Here is a 23,164-nt window from a genome sequence, read left to right as displayed (position 1 = left end):
CAACATTGGAAAAGGCAGACAGAAATTGGTTTCTTTGCTTGCATATAGAAGGATTCATTTAATCTGAATGCATGCTCTACTCCCCTGTTCACCTGCACTGCATCCCATTTTCCTGCCTTTGAAGTCCATCCTTTTCAGTCTTTAAAGGGCTTTGGATAAATGAATCCTGTTCCTGCAGCGATCTATTATCAGCACTGCCTAAAAGCTAAACGGGTGAGGAAAATTGGCCAGAAACCTGAGAAGAGACAGAATAAGTGAGAAGGGGATCAAGGAGCTGCTAAGCTTCAGGTAACCAGGTCTGTCTGGACCACAGCTGTGAAGAGAGCCTGCAGCAAGCAAAGCCCAATTGCTTGGTTCCTGCACCTTGGAGCATCATTGTCCTGTTGTAGCAGCGATCGATCAGCTGATAGACTGAAATTGCAGGGGCACTGCGTCACCTGGAAAAAAAGGGGTATGGGATGAGGGGAATGCCGCAACAGGAGTAAACCCCAGAAGTCCAAAGCAACTGTGCTGCTTCTCTGTGCTGTGCTTTGCAAGCCTTGCTTCTTCCCTGAGAGTTTTCCACAACCTCTGGCAGGATCAAGGCCTTTCTGTATCAGATGCTGTGTTCTCACATCTAACAGAGTTTCTGACTCAAGAGACTATGTTAGGAAGAGCTAATAAAAAAAAAACCAGGTCCTGTTTCTAAACCAGTCAGTAGGATAACAAGCCTGTCTTGCTAGTTTCAATTTTCTATACACATAGTAATTATACTGTAAATTAATTTTGATATGTTGTATAGAAAAAGTAAAAGATTCATCATCTTTTTTTCCTATTTTTTCGTAGGAACCATAAGCTTCTTCCTGTCAGTACACAAACCCAATAGTGAAAGAAATCACTTGGGTGCAGGTGTGCTTCAAACAAATGCTAGATAGCAAAATTATCAAATAATTGTTAAAACAGGAATTCTTAAAACAGTTTCTCCCTCCTTGGTGTCTGACACACTGCAGTTGTAGCTGAAAAATGGTGAAAAACACATGCAATTTTATTTTAAACCAGTTTTGTCAAGGCCCTGCCTAATGTAAGAGTTGGTGGTATGTGACGAGACAGAGCTAATTAGGCAGGTAGATTTTATCAAAGAAGAGAAGGCTCTTAAATTTGCGGCAGAGGGAAGAACCTGACCTACTTTGTGTACATCCTGGTGCTTTCATTTTACGTGTTTTCACAGTCTTCCTTAAGTCACCATATAGTCAATGTTGAAAGGTTTTGTGTATTTTCATATTGCTTAATTTAGTTGCTTTAACTCAGATTTCAGTGTCTCCCTCTCAAAGAAAAATCATTCCTCACAGCCTTTTAGACAGAAGATGGAAATGAATACCTTCAAACTCACTCAGTTCCCAAATCTTAAAATCTCTATTCAGAAGCAGTTTGATAAGAAGAAAGAATGGGAAATGATGGCTTCTCCATCTCTTGTTCTCTTCAGCTCCAGACTGGCTCCCTTTCTGGGAGATAAGCTTGAATGAAAACACGTTATCTGCAGGATTCAGTGTAGAGATAACAAGGTGAAGAGTAATGGATTGTCAAAATGCACGGCTGCAATGTGATCCTAGTTCTGGTGTCAGGAGCAACGTGGGGCAGGAAGAGGTGCCCGTTCTGAGGCTGGGGCTGGAGCTCAGCTCCAGGGATTTACCACAACTGTTTCCAACTCCTGGCCTGGCAAGCCCTGGCACCCTCCTCTCCTTCCCTTTGTACCCTGACTTCTATGTGAAAAAAGTGCACATGCAGGGCAGGAAAGATCCAGGAAATATTCCTGCCACATCCTAGTGAGGCCTAAAACCTGCAGACTACATTGTAGCACAGACCTGTAGAGCCCAAGATGTGCTGTAGCCCTAGTATTTAATTTTGATGCAGATAAGGATTTAATTTGAAGAGCTCACTTCTTCGTGGATACTTCAAAACTTGGAAGGCACTGCTGAAATGCAACCCTGTTATCTGTTTGTAATGATCTGAAGACACCTGGATTTAGTGGTGTTTTATTATTATTATTATTATGGATCACCTGCCAGATGGTTTCAATAAAAATACTTCAGATGATGAATAGCACATGAATTCTTCACATCATTTTAAAGGTTTGCTTTCCTGAATATGCACTGTGGAAGTGGTCCCTTGGGCAAGTGTTTTTTGGTTGCTATTCTCTTCCCCAGTTTACAAGACGCCAAATCTACAAGCTGCTTTCTAAATAATCACATCTACCTTTGAAGTGTGAACATTTCTGCCAGCACACATGGGCACTTCCACTGCTTTCTCTTTCTACAAACAGAAATATACTGGAAAATAAATGTAAGGCTTTCCATATGAAGCCAAAAGGGAAATTTGGGGGGTTTAGTGGAACAAATGGAAATTTTTTTTTTTCATTCAGCTCTAATTAAAATTAATACCACTTTGGCTCCAACTAACGCCACTGACTGTAAGGAAATGAGTAGTTCAAACCAGCAGCTCGCTGTGCTGAGATGCTGCTGCACATATGGTCTGTGTGATCACAGACTGTTCCTGAGAAGAGCCCAGATGGGTTACAGCAACCATGCGACAGAGACAGCCACGCTTTAGCCTCACTTGCTGTTGTTATTAACTTGGTTCTCAGTTTCACTCTACTTTTAGCTATGAGGTATTTGTATATTGTCTACTTTCACCTTAGGCATAGTCTCTTCAGCTCGACTGTAATTCCTCAGCACTTTCTTGCAGCCCCTCTTTTGGTGACACGAGTTTTACTATCCCAAAGAAGCCTGACCAAGAACTGTGCATCTTTAACAGACTTCTCCAAATATATCACATCCTTACTGCAACAGTGGCATTAATAACCGCTGTCACACCACACAGGCCTTTGGGAAACTGCACTATCTGCCAGTAAAACTTTACTTCACATTATTTCCTACGTGGTCATTAAGAGTCTTTCACATACAGATGACACGAAACATTCTTCTTGTTCTTCTTTTCACTTGATTTTGAATAGAAATATCTGGTTGGTTGGTTGTATGCTTGATAGGTTCTGTGGCTGCTGCTCATAAGGTGTGAAATATACCCTTTCATCCCTTCCAAATTCTATTAAAATCTAGTGCTTAAGTTACAGTTCCCCTGAGCTTAACCATTTTTAATAAGTTTTAGATGCTTACTTGGTTTCTATAATTTATCATCCATCTCCTAAATCTCTTTCCTTGCTTTTGCATACCCTTTGGAAGACACATGCCCAGAATATATTAAGAAAAATAATTAGCAGTGGTGCAAATATAACAGTTTAAAGGCATTATATGGGAATTACTGGGCTTCTGAAATGCAAAGCACATGGCCATGCCAATTCACTTGCTGGAGAAGATGGGATATATGTAAGAAACTGAGGGGGTTTGGCTTTGTTAGAAATCCTTTTCATGCCTGCAGTTTTTATGCTGGTGTCACGCAGAAATTAAACATGGCATCTGCAGCAGAAGGTTTATTCATGAAACATGAGACTGTCAGTCTATTGCAAACGAGCACAGTTTTGTACCTAAAAAATACCAGAAGCTTCTCATTTTTTTTTGGTATTGGGGTATCTGAGTACTTCATAGAGATTTCATGTTGCATTGACTGGAGAGACTGAATCAGAAATTCCACCACTCTTTCAGAGCCCCCCTTCCTTTCACAAATGCATTTTAGGATAAAATAGCAGTTTTGGCCACATGTTCTGACAGTGTGTATTTTGTTACTTTCTGTCGTCAAGTGCTGTATCTTTGTTATGCTGACTGTAAAAAGGGATAAAAAATAGAACTAGGCTAAATCTTAGTTTATATAACACTAATTTAATAGGGAGCTATTAAAGCACAGCTAAAATAGAAACGTGCCCTTTAGCCCAAAACTTAATTTCAGCTGAACTTGTGTTCTTTCCAACATTACAGGAGGCCCATACTAATTCTGTAAAAATGAACTTTTAAAGTTGCACTTACTTATTAGTAGCATTTTCATTAGGTCTGACAAAAAAAAAAAGAAAAAGGGAAAAAATACAAAAAGAAATAAGCAAAAAAAAAAGCTTAAGCTTAAATTTTTAAGCAAAAATATTCCCACATACATATTACTGCAATTAAACTTGCCTTGGAAATTATTCACTTTTAAAAAGCTATTATTTATCACGATAGTCATAATTATTTGTGATTTTTTTTCCATTTTGGTTGCTTTAAATGTGCTTTTGAGAAACTCAGTCGCTTGATTTTACTGAAATCTGAGTTACGCCGTTTCTTGGGAGAGAATTAACAAGGCAATAGGTGCTGTAGTTTGTATTAAATTAAGTGTATATGTAACACAGGTGATCCCATGATCAGAGTTGGACGCAAAGATCCCATCTCCATAGGTGGGCAGTGAAATCCCAGCCTGTAATGAATAAATTTATTGCACACAGTAAGTAAATATTTGTCATACTGAGTTTCATAGTTGCTAATTTATTATTTTTTCCACAATCTCATTTAAACTGGATTATGGCTTAATATTGCTTTATTGTCTGTGCTTTGCCTGCACAACAGCACAGTGGGACTGTTACTCAAGACTTCGAAACACTTTCACACTGACATAGGTAAAATAACCCTGAATTCTTGTGGGGGCAGAACAAGAGAAGGAATAGATGACCACAAAAGCCCGGCAAGGATGAAAATTATCCTTGGCTTCCACAGTGGGACTGAAAATTCAAAAAGGCACCAAGGACGCATGGAAGAAGCAGCCCTAGAAATTCATCGTCACTTACCAAATGTTAGTGCATCAAGTTAAGAAATCTTTGCAACAAAATAAGTGCTGGCCAAGAGCTCTGTTTCCCCAGAAAAGGTCTCTACTTCTTTGAATGACTACAGGGTCACTTGAAACTGAGGAAAAACCTGCTGTGGTGACCAGTTCTGTGCACTTTAGCTGTAGGAATTTCCCATAATTATGCTCTGCAAGTAAACTACCATCAATATAACAAACATATCCAGACATTAAATGTGAACAGAGAGGCATCTGGGATCTTTGAAGAGACAGAAAATGTAATGTGATTAGAGTTGCTCAGAAGATAGCCATGAAAGAACTTCCTGTTTGAGAGGATTTTGCCTACATGTCCTACCAAGAACAATAGCAAACAATAATCGACATTTCTGCAGGGCCTTTGGCCCAAGGACCTTACAGAACAGAAATGGAATTCCTTCCTAGTTACCCAAGTTTTTGTTATGTTTTATGATCAGGGACTCGAGGTCAATGCTCCTCCTTGAAGCTGTGCCTCTTGGTAGGGTGGGAGGGTGCTGACATTCATGTCACCCGTGGGAAATGTTGGGAAGACTGTGCCTGATGGACAAGATGCCCATGGCCATTCACCCACTATGATATATTCCAAATCCCTTGGGGCTGCCACAGGGAGATCTGTTTCACCCCAAGTGCTTTTCATAGAGGAGTGAAAGGCCATAAGAGTAAAATGCAGCTCCAGCTCCTTCCTCCATCGCTTCCCAGCAAGCAAATTCCAAATCTGAGCATGTTCCTGTGGACTGTTCTCTCTGTTTGAGAGCAAATTAATTACAGGCATATTGGAAATGTGAGCAAATTAAAATCTTCTCCCTGTATATATTTGCATCCTTAGGTCTGAATTTCCTGAGAGAAAACAGACAATTAAAACAAGCCAGAATTCCTTAGAAACTGTGCGTAGCCATGCAAGAGGTGACATGTGGCCATGAGAAGGCAGTGTCCGACTGGGCAGCCAGCAGCTTGTGAAGGAATAATTGAAAGGACTAAGAGGGAGTACCAGATGCTCACAATTTGGATCTGGCCACAGGTAGCATGGAGCATGCAGCGAAGCCAGTAAGGGCCACATGTGCCACCAGCTCTAGGAGCCAAAAGAATAAATACCAAAGGAAAGAATAACTCTGCCTAGGACATGGGCATCACTTGATGAAGGATCTGGAGAGATGAGTCCTAGAGGATTTTGCTGTATCTGTGGAAGACATTTTTGCAAATCCAGCTGTGAGTGTCTGGGGACAAATCAGGGATTGTTCCTCAGCCATCACTGTCTGCAGCCCAGTTTTTAAGCTAGAGCACTCCATTTTTGTGGTGGTTGTGCTAAAACAAGGACTTCTAACTGGCACATTGACAATGAAGGCATATATCTCGCTCTGATGCTGTGACAGGGAGTGATGGACTATTTATCTATGGGCAGCACTGCCAAGAACCTTTGTCAGCTCAGCTCTTAGGGTCCCATGTGAGCTGGAAGGGTGGTCTTCTGGGGCAGATTCCTCATGGGAAAGGAATCTTCTAGCAGGTGCTGCCCAGACACACCAGGGCTGTTCCCAGCCTGGCCTGGAAAGAAGATTAATGGTTCTTCCCACTGGCTTGCATTTTCTTTTATCTTACCATATATCTAGAAACAACACACCTGAAGAAATAAACTCAATAAAAAATAGCCAGAGGTGAGGTATTTACTGTTAGGATGTCCTTTTACTCAGAGATGAATGGTTAAACTCTTTCCAAAGTACCTGAACACCAAAGACAAAGCTGCTTTTGTGACAGAAGACTCAGTGAAGATGTGGGACTTGACTCTTCTGGATGCTGAACTCTCTTCTCTGAGCTGATAGCCGAGAGCTGGACACTCTGGGAGAGCCTAAGCCCTGACTGTACAGCAGAGGTAAAGCATTGCCCACTATATAAGGAATAGATCTCCAGGCCTGCAACCTCAGCAAAAGGAGCTGTACTAATAAAGTACTATAAATACAGTAGTGTTTATAGGATGTGTTATATAACACTTCTCCTCGAGCTTTGTGCCTTCCCCTGCGCTGACAAACACCATGAAACGTTTTATCTTTCTGCATCTTTATATTAAAGGGAATCTAATTTTAAGAACAGAAACTGGGCCAGTATCTTATGATTTAAAGCCACAAATTAACATTCATATGAGCAAAGAGTTTGCATTGTGTTCTACTTCCTGTTTCTATCCTACCTTCCCCCCCACCATATATTATGCATTCTCTTTCTGTTTGCAGACTAAGGCTGAAAGCACCAGTAGTTCCACAATTTCAGAATACATTTAAGAGTGAAAAAAATATTTTTTCATTCATTAACTGCAGAAATACACTAGAAGGCCTAAGTAATTTTTATGATAGTTGTGCTTATCAATGATATCTGCTTTTCTTTGCAAATAAATGTCAAGTAGCAAGTCCACGATCCTAAAAGACAGTAACAGCTGCTAACCAAAGAGGCCAGAAGTTGCAGTGGAATAAAGTATTTTCTTAGGATGTTGCAAGGAACTGTCTGGCTTTTCCTTGTTAACATGAGGAGATGATATGAGATCCCCATGTAATCCTGAAATTGAAAGAAAATGCAAATACAGTGAAACCTCATCCCAATCCATCCAAAAGAGTTAACACAGTAATGATGCTGCTGTCTCAAAAATGTCTAACTTCCATGATAAATACAAGACAATAACACATATGTTTGGATACAACAAAGGTTTTCGCCATTTTCTCCAGAAAGAGGCGTGTTTTGATAACTAGAATTTCTGCCTCTGGTCTGTAGGGAGTGTTTGTGGAAATAGTTTCATTTATAGTTGCTGGGTCCTGTGCCGGAAAGGAAGAGAGGACCAGCCATGTAGGAAGCAGCCTACAAAAAGCCCGTGCTGTGGGACTGCATCCCTGGAGTACATGCATGGGAGGGAGCCAGCTTTGGAGCACTGTGAGAGGTTCAGCTGGCAGCACACCAGGAACATTTTGCTCCCAGCTCAGAGTATGGGAAGAGGTTGGAAAATAGAGCACCTTCACAATATGTCATTTCTCATTGCAACTAAAAGCTGTCACAACTTGAGGGACGAATGTAGGGGGAAAATGGAGCAGGAAAGAAAGCACATGAAAAACACAGGAGGAGAAAGTGTGGAAACATGGAAAAAAAATGAGAAAAGGAGAATAGAATAGATGGATAAATTAGAAGAGGTAAATAGAAGACAAAGGAATAAGAAAGGAGAAAAAGATCAAAGACTTTGGAAGTGGAGTGGATCAAAGACTTTGGAAGTGACCATGACTGGGGTCAGACAGGGCTGCTCTCAGAAGCAATTTATCTGGTTAATTCAAATGCCTGCCCAAACTCATTTTCATCCAGCCCAGCCTTATATTAGGCTTCACTGCCCATATGTGTCAGGGTCTCCATACAAAAAGCTGGAGGAGGGAGAACGTGCCAGGGCTTGGGCAGGGTCTTACCCAGGAGGTGACACACATCCACTTGCACAGTGAGAGAGCATGCTTTACAGGTTATTTCCACTGTGGACAATAGTCTTACCCTTTTACAGAGATAGCAGAACTGCTAATTTGCACTGCTACTCCCAGTCTACTCCGACTTTGGTTTCCCTGTTTTTCACAGGACTCATCTCTCAATTTCTTCAGTGGATACCTTTCCTGCACTTTCTTTTCCTTTCCTTACCAACGCTCCTTCATAGCGTGAAAAACTCAGATTTAGGTATGAGAGTTGCTCTCCAATATCTACTGGAAGCACAAGCTTGTCTCTCCTTCCTAGGGTGTGACGAGCACTGGTTCCCAGTACATAGCCAGTATAAACCCAGTACAAAACCAACAGGACGGGCAGGAAAAGCTGAGCTGGGGGCAGTAGCAATGCCTGGCGTCAGGCTGAAGTGCAGAGCTGGCCACGGAACAAATCCATCTTGTGATTGCCTTCAAGGCTCCAAAATCTGCTTTTGTTTCCACAAGGAATTAAAACAAACCCTTTCAAACATTTCTGTGACACAGAATTGTGTTGAAACATCTGTTTTCTGGCTGAAGATATTTTTTATTATTTACTTTGTTTGGATATGACCAAGGACTCCGTTCGAGAGCCTTCCAATTGAATATTTTTTTTGTGAAAGACCATGGCTGTTTTAACTGACCTCTTCCTCAGGTTACTGCTCAGATATGATACATATGGAATATCCAGTAAGTCACTGAAATTTTTTTGTCTCTACTATGTAAATACCTACAAATAAACTACCTTACACTCCCTCCATAATTAAAAAAACAAAGAAAGATGCCATTTATTAAATTGTTAATTGAAAAATAATCTGGCTGATCCATGATTAAAGGATATTTCACAAGCTCCTGTTCCTTTTTTCAAGGAAGAAAGGAAACCAGAAATATATTTCAAGCTCTATTTCATGAGGGTTAATTTAATTCTTGGCAATGATCTGAAAATTATTTAAGTTTCAAAGAAAATCCAGGCTAGGAGAGAATGAACCAGCTTGCAGGAAATGCAACTTTTGAGGTCTTGGAGCAAGACCTGAGCATGTTGTCTTCTGAGCTGCTGAAAATATTCCACATAGGAAAGAAATGCTAGGTATTGGGGGTCCAGCCAGCACCAAAAATATGAAAAATGGAGGTGCAGTGGGGGTACAAAAATATATTTAATGCTAATTATTTTTTTCATTTATGGTTCATCTATTGAAGTAATTGGCCTTTGTAGAAATCTGTTTTAAAGGGTCTGTTTAGGCACTCACTGTTATAACCAGCAACATGAACCTTCTTATTTTTATCACTGTTTAGTTCAAGCGAAATAAAGAATTTATTATATTTCAGATTTTTAAGCTCTCCAAATGGGCTGCATTCATCACAATGAAAGTTATTTTGAAATATTAAAAAAAATGTTGCTAAGGATTAAGAACCTGCAAAGTAGTAAACTGAAAACTTCCTGCTTTTTCTTATTGAGGACCCTGAACTTTATATTTCCATGGCTGTTTTTCTTATCCCCCTCAACTGTAGAAGTCTTTGGAGTCCTGTTGGGATTCTAAGGATAAACACAGTGAGCACTTTGTCTTTGCTATTTCCTCAGAAGCAGAGTACATAACTTCAGAGAAAACGTTTGTCACTTCTGTGATCTGTCAAGTCATTTGAACATAAGGAATAATATTAACATTTCCCAGAGGAAAACAGATTTCAAGTCCATTAATTTGGACAAACTGTCATTGTGTCTTCTTGATGTCAAATCTGCTGTAGGAACTTGACTTCAAGAATGGTCTTTTGTGGATCCTGCTCAAGGAGTTTAAATTTCTGCTGGACAGAAAGAAAACGTCTAAAATCTTTCCCAATATGTAAATATTATTTTTGTAGCTTATTTCCAAAGACCTATCCATACAACTTTTGTTGATGCTTCCCAGCCCAGCTGAGTTCACACAGTGCTGGCCAGTTCCTCCTTGCCCTCAGGTAGAAGCCAGTGGAAAGGAGAGAGGAAACCAGCAGGAAAATCAAATGCCATGCTTTCTTCTTCCCCTCCCCTCAATGGCCAATTGACACCATATAAGTGCCTTTTAATGTTACCTGCATATATACACTATTCCTAGTGCTTCAGCTCGGAAGTGTCATAGCAGCACACAGGACAAACCAGCAGCTCTAAGATATGATCTGTGTGTTTGGAATACTGGAGAACTTGGGAGCAAAAGCCCATTCCTGAAGTCCTTGCAGAAAGTGGTTTCGCTGCAAGTTGTGCTGGGCTCATGATGCCCTTGTTGGACTTGCAATGAGACAGTCTAAGTGGAGAACAGAGTTAGGGCTTTGCTTTAGAATAGAGAAACACTGGGAGGAGTTCCTTCCTCACCAGGGCACAGCAGCCACTCACCTGGATCCATTGCTTTCTTCCAACAATGTCCCTGTTGGGACTGCATTACTGCCACAAGCTCAAATCTCATGTTCCCCACACAATATTCCTGACAAAATGTTCCTCCTCAGGGGAGGGTTTAATAGGCCGACAGAGCATTGATTTATTTTGGCATCCTAGCCTAAGCTGAGTAAAATGGAAAAGTTTTAAAAAACAGCAACATAAAAAGTACTTTAATAAAATAAGCAGCATCTCTACAGGTCAAATTTCTACCTAGATCTCACTTTCAGAAAAAGATTGTTCAGAACAAAAGGCTGTTGTTTCTCTCTTGTATGCACTCCCACTATTGAAAAAGTGCAAGTCAAAATTTCCAGACCTAAGCTGCTAAGCTGATAAATTAGATGTCAGGCCTCTATGCCGGATTTCAGGAGTTTGCAAGTAAGCACAGGCAGGAGACACTGACCCCAGTGAGGGGCAGGTTTCTGCTTTGGGTGTCTTGTGCTCTGCAGGAGGCTGGGACCCTGGCACTGACCTGGACCCACTGCCAGAGTCCACTCAGGACAGGATGGTGCCGTTTATTTTGGCTGTAAAGGAAGCTGAAAAGAGAGAGCCTAAGAGATGTCAGAAATTAAGAACTTCTCAGATCAAGGCTCTAACCAGTTCAAAAGGCTTTTCTGCTGACAGTAGGTTGTTTTCAATGCTAAGAATTAAGTATTTATCTTTATCCTTTGAAGCTGTGCCATTCATACCAATAAAGACACAAGAATCCTGAAAGGGATACTTACTAAAACAAAATGCCTGTTCAAAATTAATATATTTTTCTGTTGGAAACCACACTGTACACAGAAATCCTTTGGAGCACTTTAAAGACAAAAGCAAGGAAAATAAAGAAAAATATTTAAAACCTTATTGTTCCTATGCAGCAAGCAGTAATAAAAAATAGAAAAGTTATGTCAAAGTGAACCACTAAATGGGTATGCTTTCTGAAAATCAAGCCAATACAAATTTCATAAAACTTTCCTTGTTAGAGGTACAAACCATCCACTAAAAGAATAACATTGTCAGGCCATAATATTATCATTTGCACTGCTCCAGCTGAATGTGAAGTTGCCTATTGCATTGAAACAACAATATCAAGTATCACAAGACCGTGTCTAGACCCATGACAGCATACTCCATGAAGGCAGCCTGACACTGGGAGGTGAAATCTTATTTACAGAGGTACTGCTGAGGCAGTATTTTCTTCCAAGCATCAGGTTACTGGTGCACTGAAATTATTTAAAGGGCATCTACAAAAGTGAATATCAGTTTACTATGGTTTCCTAACTGCCTTGGTTTGAAAGACAGGTGTCTGCTAAGAGAGGTTGAACCCTCCCTTAGGACAGAGAATGTGATTTCCCCTCCCTCCGAATTATTTTAATTTTGAAATCAAGGGCTTTCAGGCAAAGGTATGGGAAAAGGAATAAAAGTTCTTTACTAGTGTCTACAAACAAGCAATAACAATAATAACAACCACAAACAGAACCAGAAACCAACAGCAGGTGCCTTTCCCGTGTGGTGCAATCACGGTTGCAAGCAGCAGGGGCGCTGTTGAGCTCCCGGCCGGGCAGGGCAGGTGCGATGACTCCCGAGCGGCTGCAGGTGGCGCTGTGGCGCAGGGTCAGGTCAGCCTCAGGCAGCTGTAATGGCGGAGAGCTGAGAAAGCGCGGAGGGCAGCGAAAGCAGCTCGGAGCAGCGAGCAGGGCGGCAGGGGGGCAAGGGCTGGCTCTCCCCGGCTAGCCAGCAAGGTAGCAAGGATTCTGCAGTCACGGCAGACGCCGCGGTCTCATGTGGCGGAAGCGGTGCAGGCGGCAGGGACAGCTGGACTCCCCCCGCAGCTACTGCGAGAAAACCGCAGCTGGGGAAGCGTGCACGCCAAATGGGAAAGAGGTTGAATCAAAGCTCATCCAGCCAGGAGGAGAAAACAGAGCACAGTTGGATCTCCTGCGGTCGGAGCCAGAAGCAAAGAGCTGCCTCTTCCTCCCGGTGTCTCCAGACGAGAGAGCCAGTCCCAAACGGCTGGCTGCCTCCTTCCCCTGCCCCACCTAGCACACCCTTTTGTCTCTTACAAAAGAATTGATGGCTTTAGTCACCCAGCTATTTACTCCAACAGGAATGGAGAAAAAATTCCAATGCCTCCCGAACCTCCAACACTAACAAAAATAATAATTAATCCTTGCACACTGTGCTTATATTTGGAAATGTAACTTAGTCATTCAGGTTTTTACATGGCATTAGGAAAAGGTTAGCCATTGGAATAATTACTTCTGGGTGTCCTCACCTTTTGCTCAGTATCTGCTAAATAGCCTCATATTAAAAATAGTTCAGATTATGGATATTAAGATCAAGATCAACAAACAACCCAAGACTTGTTATTAAATTCCCACAATGCTCTTATCATCAAATTTCAGAGTCAACAGACTTGTGAGCATCTGGCAGCTGCACAAACGACAAATCATGACACAAAGCCTTAGCTGACACCACATGAAGCTGACACTCCAGGGCATGGTGAAGGTCACAGTGGCAATTTATTAAGGGTGTAACTCTAGTTGTTTTCTGTCATATTTATATATTTGGAATGTTAAGATACAGGAAGTGAATGCTGAGGTTGCTCTTGAGCATAAAAGGGAAAATCTTTACAGGGACCACTCTCTACCTGCTTTGTAATGTCCAGAGAGGTCACAGAGGTTATCACAGGTCTCTGCCTTGTGCCAAAAACTATCAAGTTCTTATTGCATTTCATCTGTAAGGCTCATTTTTATGAAGTGACCTGTGTTCAGATTGCTTACAGATAGCCAGTGGCAGTTTCTTACCAGAGTGAATGATGTCCGTGTTCCCCCAACTGAGGTGATCTTTCTTCAGAACTGCAGTGACTTAGGGCTACATTTCAAGAAGAGCTTCATACCCAAGAACTTTCATTAAAGCACCTAAACAAAAGTATTTTATGTGGCTCATGACAACACCATAGTTACTCACTTTTAGAATTAGTTTGAAGAGGGATCCACCTTGAATCCCAGTCCCACTGCTTCATTAACCAATCATGAAAATCAGGATGCATCTAGACATTTCCCACAACTCATCCTGTCTGCTGCTGTCATTCCTCATTTATGCAAGGACAGAAGCTCCCTGCTTCTGTGCCTTAAGGCATTTAGTCATGAATCAAAGCCTTTTTTCCTTTTTCAGCCAAGAGTACTCTTGAAAGATACCACCATGGGAATCAAAGTAGGGCAGCAGATAACTTGAGGTTGTATCATAATGTTCCAAGGCCACTGTTTGTAAGCTTGAAATTAAAAGATACAGTAAATCTTTTCATAAATAGCTGCAGATCATCCATTATCTCACTAGAGCCTAAAGCACTTGCACACATTTGAATGCTGGATAATTTATTTTTAAAACCTTTTCTAATAATTTGAAGAGCTTTCATAAACTCTATAATATAGATATTATGAACTAATATACTCTTCAAAGGAAAGGAGGAAAAAATGTCCAAGAAAATACAAGATTCCTTCACAAATGAGCTCGCAAAGGTGTTAAACTGTAGAAAGGAATGCAGTGCAAAAGTAATTTACTGTTTACTCTGGGGTATAAAGATTAATATTTCAAATGTGAATGTGTGGAGCATTCCCCAATGTAAACTATCCACATCCACAGAGTGGTGTTTGTCCTATAGTACCACATGGAAAGGTTAATTCCTACTGTGTTTGTATGGAGCAGATTGAACACAAGCTATTTAAGAAGAACAAGTTTGAAGGGTTTTTCATCTTCAGCTGCTTCTAAAATATGTCAGCTGCTGGGGTTGCTGTGTTTTATTATGACTTTCAGATTTATGCCTTCAGAAGGAATTCATTACTTTTGCAAAAATCAAATTATGTGCCAGCCCCTTTGAGCAAGAGAAGTCTGCAGTGGGAGCAGGAGAGGAAGCTATGGAAAAAACCCCACGTCAGGATTCAGCTGGTTCCTTATGCAAGGTCACAGGCCATAGCTATTCCAACCTCCTGGTTATTAAACAAGAGAAGAGGAAAACTTGGGTCTATAATGAGCAATATTTTAGAGAAACTATTTTTCTAGCTATTCCAAGGAAATGTAAGTGCTGAGGATGTCCTCATGTCTGCAGACATTCACCTGTGCTTAAAGGTTAATACAGTCTCAAAGGCAACTGGACAGCAGGCCACTCATCCTCCCCTGCCCACACTTTTGATCCCAGCAGTATGGAGAGCCACAAAGACAAATGCCCAGAGTCTGCACTTCTCCACAGGGTGATGAGGTTTTCACAGGCTCTGTGGAAACCTCAGTAATGGGACTCCCTCCTACCCTCATCTCTTCATCCACCCCCATGGAGTGGCACAGTTCCACAAAGTCTCTACTGGGGCTATAGTGCTGTTTTAGTCTGTCACAAAACCCCAAGAGGGCTTTGGGGCCCAAGGGACTTTGACATTAATTTCCATGCTAATTTATAATAAAACTGGAAGCAAGGAGAGGACACATCAGTAGAGGTATGTTACAAGTGCTGTGGTGAAATCTGTTGCTCACCATCATTTGAAGTGATAGGACTAAGGCTTTCTGGAGGGGTACATGTGGTTGCAGATACACAGAACAAAGCCAAAGACAGTTTATCCTTCAGAAAGACCTTTCTTAGCCAGAGGGAAGTCTGGTACAAACTCATTTATGAAGCAAGACCATTACACGGACCCTCCACTACCACCCTCCGATGACTTCTCTCCAAGTGCCACCAGCAGCACAAGGTTGCACCTGCACACCAAAGAGCCCAGTGCCTGCCATGTTCCCACAGGATTACCTTCCTTCTCCCAGCCCATGGCCAAGGCAGTGCAGAGGACAGAGGCCTGAAAAGCAAGACCTGCCCTGTCCTGCTCCCCATCTGTTAGTGGATGAAGCTGTAACTCAATCAGCTTTCAAACAGTGGCCATCTGCAATTCAAGCCTGGCAGCACCCCCAGTGAATGCATCAGCAAAGGTGGCTATTTGCAATTCAACCATCTTTTCAAAGCTATTTTTTTGCCCCAGAGATTGATTTATTTGCTGGGGTTTTTTATTATTATTTTATTTTATTTGAAAGCTATCTCCGATCAAAAACTGTGTCAGAAGTCAAGACATGGAAGTGAGAAAAATTTTGTTGGAGCTAGAGCAGAAAGTGTTATTTTTTAAATTCTTTCTTCTACTATATTTACTTCTGATTAGCTTTTAGTGTTGAAAATTAATTTAATTTTAACAAATCCATTGCCCTCCTGCTCCAGAGAATTACTCCATGTAGGGTCATACAGATTGTAGAAGTGTTTATTTTTTGTAAGGAGTAAATTCAGATTAAGTGGGCCAGCAGAGATTGGTTAACTTCTGATTTGATCTTCGAAAAGTCAGATCTTTTTTTTATTAACTGAGATGCTTTCACAGAACAAGTCTCTAAGTCTGTATGAAATGTCATACAGAGAGCCTACAAATCCTCTCAGTTCCAAGGATAGAGATGAGAGCCAGTTAATAATAATTTTCCCTGCCATTATCACAGTCCATCTAGAGCAAACATAAGTAAAATGGAATCTAACATGGCTCATGAATTCAGGATTTCTACCATGACCTCTCCCACACACCAGGGAGCAGCAGTGACACAGAAAAAGGAGGCAGGAACACCCCACTCTGCCAGGGGACTGCTTCCTCAGGGCCAATTTTCTGCAGCAAAAAACTGACTTCATAGTGTCTCAGTTCATCAGCTTGCTCAAAAATACCAGAGCTAGCAACAAAATTCCCTCCTGGTATTTTCAGACAATATCGCCTTTGAATAATACCTCTTTTACTTCCAGTGGAGAAATCTTAGTCAAATATGCCAAAGTATGACACTTGACTGGGAACATAATTCACTGGCCAAGTCTCTCCTCATGATTTTACAGATCTGCTGGAAAGATTTAGCTCACAGCAATACCTGATGGCCTCAGGTGAATAGTAAGTGTATCCCCTTATCCAGTACCTGGTTTGATGAGCAAAAGGGATTTTGTTAAACGAGTCCTGGCAGAGGATCTGGTGAAGAGCTTAGGCAACTCATGGCAATCTAAGTAAAATCTCATTGAGCATAAAATATATATAATATATAATAATCATTGGCATTAATCTGTGACTTCAATGAGAAAATATTTTAAGAAACAATCCAAATAGCTTATGGGTAGAGTAAGTACAGGATTTTGTGACAAAAAAGAAAGGGAGAGTCATGCTTGTTTATTGTATATTCCTGTGAGAACTTTCTCCTTTGGTAAAGATACTCATATTAATACATGTTAGAGAGGCGTGGAAATGCAGAGCTTCTGAGCTCATTACACCAACCAAATTTTGAAATAGCTTCAGCCCTGTGTTTTATATGGATACTGAATGCTCTGAGTCATCCAAAGTTTGCAGACAATTGGAGGATGAGGAATGGAGGAAACAACACTGCACTTACACATTCAGCTGGTGAAATGAGTAGAACTGAAAATTAATAGTGATAAACTCTTTTTTTTAGGCACATGCTTCTTTATCTGGGTCCTGAAGGAACAGCAGGGATGAACTTCTGGTTAGAAAACTAGGCCAGAACTAAAGCAGCTTTTAAGTCGGCAGTAGATGCAGGAAGAGATTTGATCAAATTGCTCCTTTCAGAATATTACATAGGATAGCTTTTACTTTTGTCAGCTGTTTATATTATAATAAGTTTGCCCAGGGATTATCTTTTAGCATGTATAATGTGTCACAAAGGGAAGCTTCTCCCTTGCCCCCAGATATGCTTGCATCTCCCAGAGTTTATATCAAGGCTAGCACTGTCATCTAGATTAAAGTGGAAATCAGAAAAGAGCCTTGAAAAGATGCAAGTCTATCATTCCAAATTATAACCAGTCTCTAATGAAGGGAAACATTCCCTGATGGGTAGATCATTGCATGTAATCCTACAATTGCATTTCCTATACTTTCTAGAGCATTTGTTACTGGTCACCATCATTTATAGTAATGTGGCTGTGGTGCAATTCAGCACAATGATGCACTTATTTCACTGTAAAAACATACTAATCCTCTACATTTTCATTATGCAAGGGAGTTAAGAACAACTAATTTTTTTTTTTTCTCCAGAAAGGTTCACTGCAGTTCATTTACCTTAAGCAACATATTAATTTTACCATGACAGGGAAGGACTGTACTCCCTTGGCACCAGGGAGTGCATGGTGCCAGCCTTGTTCCCACTCTGAAGCCTTGCTGACTGATTAGGTGACTTCAGCAAGTCTCTGAGGTTTTATTAAACTTCAAATATATTCATATTTTCTTGACCAAGGGATTTGCTCTTTCTCTGGAGGTTTCCAATTTTAGATGGCTCTGTAACACTTCTCAAATATTCTCCAAGAAAAACAGGGCTGTCACTCAGAGGAGGAAGTTTCAAGGTGCATGGAGAATTGTTGAGCTGAGGTACACTTGTGATTCCATGTAACAAATGACATGGCACAGTATGGTGAACATTTCACTGGCATAAAATTGTGCTAACTACATTCTGCTAAAGGAAAGGGTTGCATTTACCTCAAAGAAAACTTTGAATGCTTTGCTTCCATCTGTCTTTTAAAAAAGTCAAGCATAGGATTTTATAGGGTTCTCTCTGTTCACCTGTTACGGATTGGAAGCAGCTTCTGTCTTAAATCAAGTAACTGAAAATCGTGAAGTGTGAGAGCACCTCAAAGATTTCAGCATTTTCTGTTGCTAACTTAGGGAAGTCTCTTCTGATTAAATAATTGAATTGTAAGGACAGATTCTTCATCCAAGGTCTCTCAGTCAATTAACAAACACGTCTAAGAATTCTGGTTTTCACCTCCTTTCTAAGGAGGTTATCCAAAGTTTATCTGTACACACACACATGCACTGTGTGTGTGTAATAATTTAAGTTTGAGCATTTGGGTTGCACGAGCTCAGAAAGGGAAAGAATGATAAGCAGATTCACCTTTGGTTATTTAGACCTGAAATCTTTGGTCCTTCCTCAGCATTAGTCCACAAAAACATGACTTAAAATTGCAACCAAAATATGGAATGAAATGGATTCACATGAAAGAGCAATTAGAACTTGTTTATTTTCAACACACACCATCTCTCTGCCTCCCTTCTTCAGGGATCAGAAGCAGAAATACCAAAATAAGAGTGAGAAGCACTTCTGCCACTATTCCTTTCCTGGCTGAAACCAGGAAACAGTGGAAATATCAAAGGAAAGACCTTTTCCAACAGCACAGGTATACTTCCTATAAGTGGAGAGTTTTGGATAATTATCTGTCCCTTGGCCGGATTTCCCTTGCAACTCATTGAACTATTCACTGTTTCTGATCACTGATAAATACAGTTTATTTTTGCTTTTGTCTAGGTGGGCATGACTTCCTTTTCTCTAACTTTCTCAGAAAACACAATAGTCAGAAATGCTTGAGAAACTGAGAAGCCTGAGACTCCTGAAAATGGGACCTAGATGTTTGATAATTGATTTTTTTTTTTTAAATGAAAAGCCTAAGCACTCAAAGATTAGCTTTTAAAGTTTTTGTCTCTTCTGCATGCAAATCAGAGCTGAGTGTGGTTTTAAGAAAATAGCTAGGTAACTGAACTCCTTCAGAAATGTTTTTCTTGCTGGTTAATTTGTTCTGAAGTCGCAAGGAAATCTTCTGGAAAGTTATTTATAGCAATAGCTATCACACCACTGAAAGCATCCAACCTAATCATCCCCATAGAGTTGCAACAATGGAAATTATAAATAGCAAAAATATCCTGGATGTCATCTCCACTATTTTAAAAACATTTTTCTCATAGAGAACAGTAACTAAGAAGAAATTTCAGGACATAAATGATCAGAATACATGCACATTTGTCTCTGCCAAGAGGCCTTTCCAAGGGCCAGGCACTTTTTTCTGAGCTAAAGCCATTTAATGCTGCAAAGGTGTCACAATAGTCTGTACATTCTCTGACTGGCTCCTGGTTTCTCTCTCATCGCATTATACAAGGGGAGAACTGAAACTGTGCTGATAGATGGCCTGGAAATGCAATAGGTTAGACAAGGTAACAATAAACACTGTCCTAGCTTCTGGATAAAAGGAGAATTGCATTCAAGTAGTTGTTTATTTTGAGTCCATTTGCAGATGAATTCATGTTAGCCATATTCTGCCTTGTAATTTAAGGGTGTCCAGGAGGGACTGACTTCCACAAGGCCTCTCTACTTGTTTTATAACCTAGTTCCCCACAGAGCTCAAATCCAAAGTGCCTTAGATAATAGAATATGCATTATTTTAATAATTTAAGAATTTTTTTAATTTGGTGGAGTTACACACTTGCCCTCTCTGATGAGTACTGCCTGAGAAAAGCTGGGGTCTTAGAGCCCTTTCACTGTTTAGGGTTATAGTATTCAGCAGATCCTCCAAATCCAGATAAAACCAACCAAAGACCTCCATACATGTAGTTCCCCATATTATAATATAAAATTTCAAATGCAAATAATAATTGGAGTGGTTAGTCAGATGGCATTGAGAAAGCCCTACCTCCATAATGTGTGAAGAGTTATAAAGCCAAACTTCAAGCATCTAGGTTGAAATTTCTTGGTAATTTTTTTTTTTTTTTTAAAGTTTGGTAGAAAATAGTTCAACCATTTTTGGAGCAAACTTAGTGAAGGGTCATTTCACCAACATTCATATTTTTCATCTGTTTTCTGAAGAGCCATAGTGATTTATAAAAGGAGCTTGAAATCTGGCAGCGAGACAACCCTCAAGTGAGAATGGTATCTGCTTGTCCCCAGGAAAATCCATTCCTAATCAGTTCTGTTAGGAGTCACAGAAAAATCCCAGTGGGTATTTACAAAACAGAAACACTTACATTTTGATTTTCTGAGTGTTTCAACAGGAGAGTGCAAGCCCTGGAGCTTGCTGAGCTCTTGTCGTGGGCAGGTACTACACATCTGAAGGCACAGCTCAGGGCAGGTTTTTCTTGAGTAGAGTTCTTGTTTTCTTACAGCAAAACTCTGACATCAACAAAAAAAGGCGTAACAGAGATGTTGACAGGGAAGGAAAAGCTAATTAGGAATTAGTTGGGTCTTAAAGAAAGCATTATTAGACAGCATTAGAGCCTTTGAAACTCAGCCTGCACAATAATAATTGCCCTAGAATTTAAGGGCTTATTCTCCAGTTGTTCTAACTCAGCTCTATTAATATCAGTGGAGTTACATTAGTTTGCCCTGACTAATATCCCTTAGTTATGCAGACAAGCAAATAAAATCACTTTAGCTGTTCTTTTAAAGTTATTCCCAAACATCATCCAAAAGGCTCCCTCAGTACAAAAAACAAACCCTGAACACAGGATCCCGATGCAGCCCTGAACTGGCTGCACATTCCATATTGAGGGTCAATAGGAGTTTCACAAGGATACCCTCAGTCACTGCTTCCTCACAGCCACTTCAGAGGGAGGGGAAAAAAGAGTTTGAAAAACATTTCAGATTTCAGCAGAGTTTTTGTAGCTGTGCAGACGCAGAAGTCGCTGAAATGTCCGGAGGGACAGCCTCAGCAAGCCTGTGACCTTCTATGACAAACTGGACCGCAGCATTTCAGAAGGGATTTAGCTGGAATTGTTAAACATGTGCCAAAAAGAGAACTGCTTTTTGGATTTTTTCAATCAAGTAGCACCATATTTGGACTGGAAACAGTCTGTGGATGGGCAGGAATAACCATTAGAAGACAAGTGAAAAGTTTCAAGCAGATACTACAGTCAAGGAAGAAACAACTCGAATATAACTGGGCAAGTTTCCATACTGACTGAAGGAACACTTCTTCCCATGACATCAGACTCAAAACAAACAATATATTATAGTCCATATGTTGATTAAGGAAAGCCCAAGCTGTGCAGAGCCATGCACCAGCCTTCAGAACAGCAACTGAACAAAAGCTGGATCGCTTGCAAGCCATGGGAGTTGATCAAACAAACAAAAAGCCCCGAGTTTTCAGGATAAGGCGCCTGGGTAAGACTTCTCAGCAAGATGAGGTTGTGAATGTTGAGGTAAGACCGAAAGTAAACTGCCTCGATCAAAGCAATGTAGTCTGACTAGATGACAAGGGCAATAAGTAAACAGTGCTTTGAATAGGCAGCAGCCAAAAGGCTCAGAAAACTGTAAAGTTGGTTGCAGATAATGTGCTTAGAGAACCTGGAGTTCTGTACCTACCTGAAGTCATATGGCATTTGCATGAGAAATTTGGACTTTGGAATGGTTTGCAGTCAGAGTTCAAAGAGCTTTTGGCAGATTAAGCAAGTTCCCAGTAAGATGATGCTGAGGATAAACATGCAAGAGGAATATATAAATGCTGTTTTCACAAGAATAGTGCTGCTTTCTTAGAACTGCCTGTATTTTAGGGAGGAAGGCTAGAATGCAGTCCTCATGGGATGCCAATACAATCCATTGAGAGCAGTCAGTAAATTACACAGCTTAGCAACCTAAAATGACATGGTACATTTTAAAATTCAAAACAAAAACAGAACCATGTTCCACAGGAAAGAGGTATTTGCTAAACATGTATTGATGCTGTTTACAAAAGAATTGAGAGTTTTACTCTAAAATGGCCTAATAACATAATAATTAGTGAATACAGCTGAATTCACTGAGATATGTTATCAAACCTTGAATTATCTGATCCATTAATCCTCTGTAATAAGGAACAGGAGGGCACCTTTGATCTTTCTCATGGAATTTAATAAGTCAAAATTAGAAAAGAGCCCTTTCAAATGAGGACAAATTTGACTAGGAGGATGACTAGGCAAGTTGTTAAATTTTAATTGTGTTTTAACAAAATTATCTAAGCTCATAGGTTGAATAATCACAACAAATCAGGAATGAAAATGCTGTACTATTGTCACTGGAAGATTAAAGTGGCAGAACCTAGGTTTACAGAAGTATTAAGGGAAAAGAGCATTTATTTTGTTTGTACAGTACTGAACACATACACAAATCCAACAAGAAATACCTTCTTCCTTAGTCAGACTTGGGAAAATGCAATTCACTTGGTGACTTTTTTTTCTATTTTAAATAATGGATGTCATTAAAATAGTTGTTTTCTAGTTCTGTATGTCCCTTTTTATTCCCTTATACTGTTTCCTAGTGCTTCAGGCCAGGAATGACTTTTTTTAGTGTCAAACCATACGGTGAAAGTCTCAGCTAAAAAATCCATCTATGTAAACAAATTTGGCAACCACAATTCTTCGCCATTCAATTTGGATCTCAGCAGCCATTTCCTCCAATATAGATCCTTGTCCACAGGGATATTTAGACAACAGCAGATTAAACTAATCCCAGATCCTGTCAAGAAAAGAGGCACTGAAATGTGTTACTTCCAAATAACAGCAACCCTCTGGAGAGAGGTGCTACAGCAAGCTGTTATCTGTCAGGAAGATCCAAGACCCTCAGTATTAATGATTAGCTCCCACAGCTCTGTGAGCTTCATTGGACATCTGCCACAGTTACTTGGAACACACAGGGTTTTAAAAACTGGATCTTCCTGCCAATTGAGGTGTGTTAACATCTGCCTACTGCTGAT

At 40.4% G+C, this 23,164-nt stretch overlaps 1 protein-coding gene and 1 long non-coding RNA gene across 3 annotated transcripts in view; one reads left to right on the top strand and one right to left on the bottom strand.

Moving 5' to 3' along the window:
* Positions 1 to 20,193: 20,193 nt before the first annotated feature.
* Positions 20,194 to 23,164, bottom strand: part of LOC146437805 (uncharacterized) — a 69,978-nt gene continuing 67,007 nt past the window's right edge. Inside the window, exons 3-4 of the long non-coding RNA XR_014851541.1 lie at positions 21,799 to 21,903; positions 20,194 to 20,607 (exon numbers count right to left, since the gene is read on the bottom strand). This is a non-coding gene — a long non-coding RNA (uncharacterized LOC146437805). The remainder of the gene's footprint in view (positions 20,608 to 21,798; positions 21,904 to 23,164) is intronic.
* Positions 21,315 to 23,164, top strand: part of PDE5A (phosphodiesterase 5A) — a 105,911-nt gene continuing 104,061 nt past the window's right edge. For both annotated transcript variants that reach the window (XM_085057792.1, XM_085057791.1), the window contains exon 1: positions 21,315 to 21,635. The gene's annotated coding sequence lies outside the window, so the exon portion shown is untranslated. The remainder of the gene's footprint in view (positions 21,636 to 23,164) is intronic.

Source organism: Lichenostomus cassidix, chromosome 4 (genome assembly GCF_008360975.1).
Source record: "Lichenostomus cassidix isolate B80296 chromosome 4, HeHo_3.0, whole genome shotgun sequence".
NCBI lineage: Eukaryota > Metazoa > Chordata > Aves > Passeriformes > Meliphagidae > Lichenostomus > Lichenostomus cassidix.
Note: the sequence above shows the minus strand (reverse complement) of the source record. Positions and strands in the feature narration are given on the sequence as shown.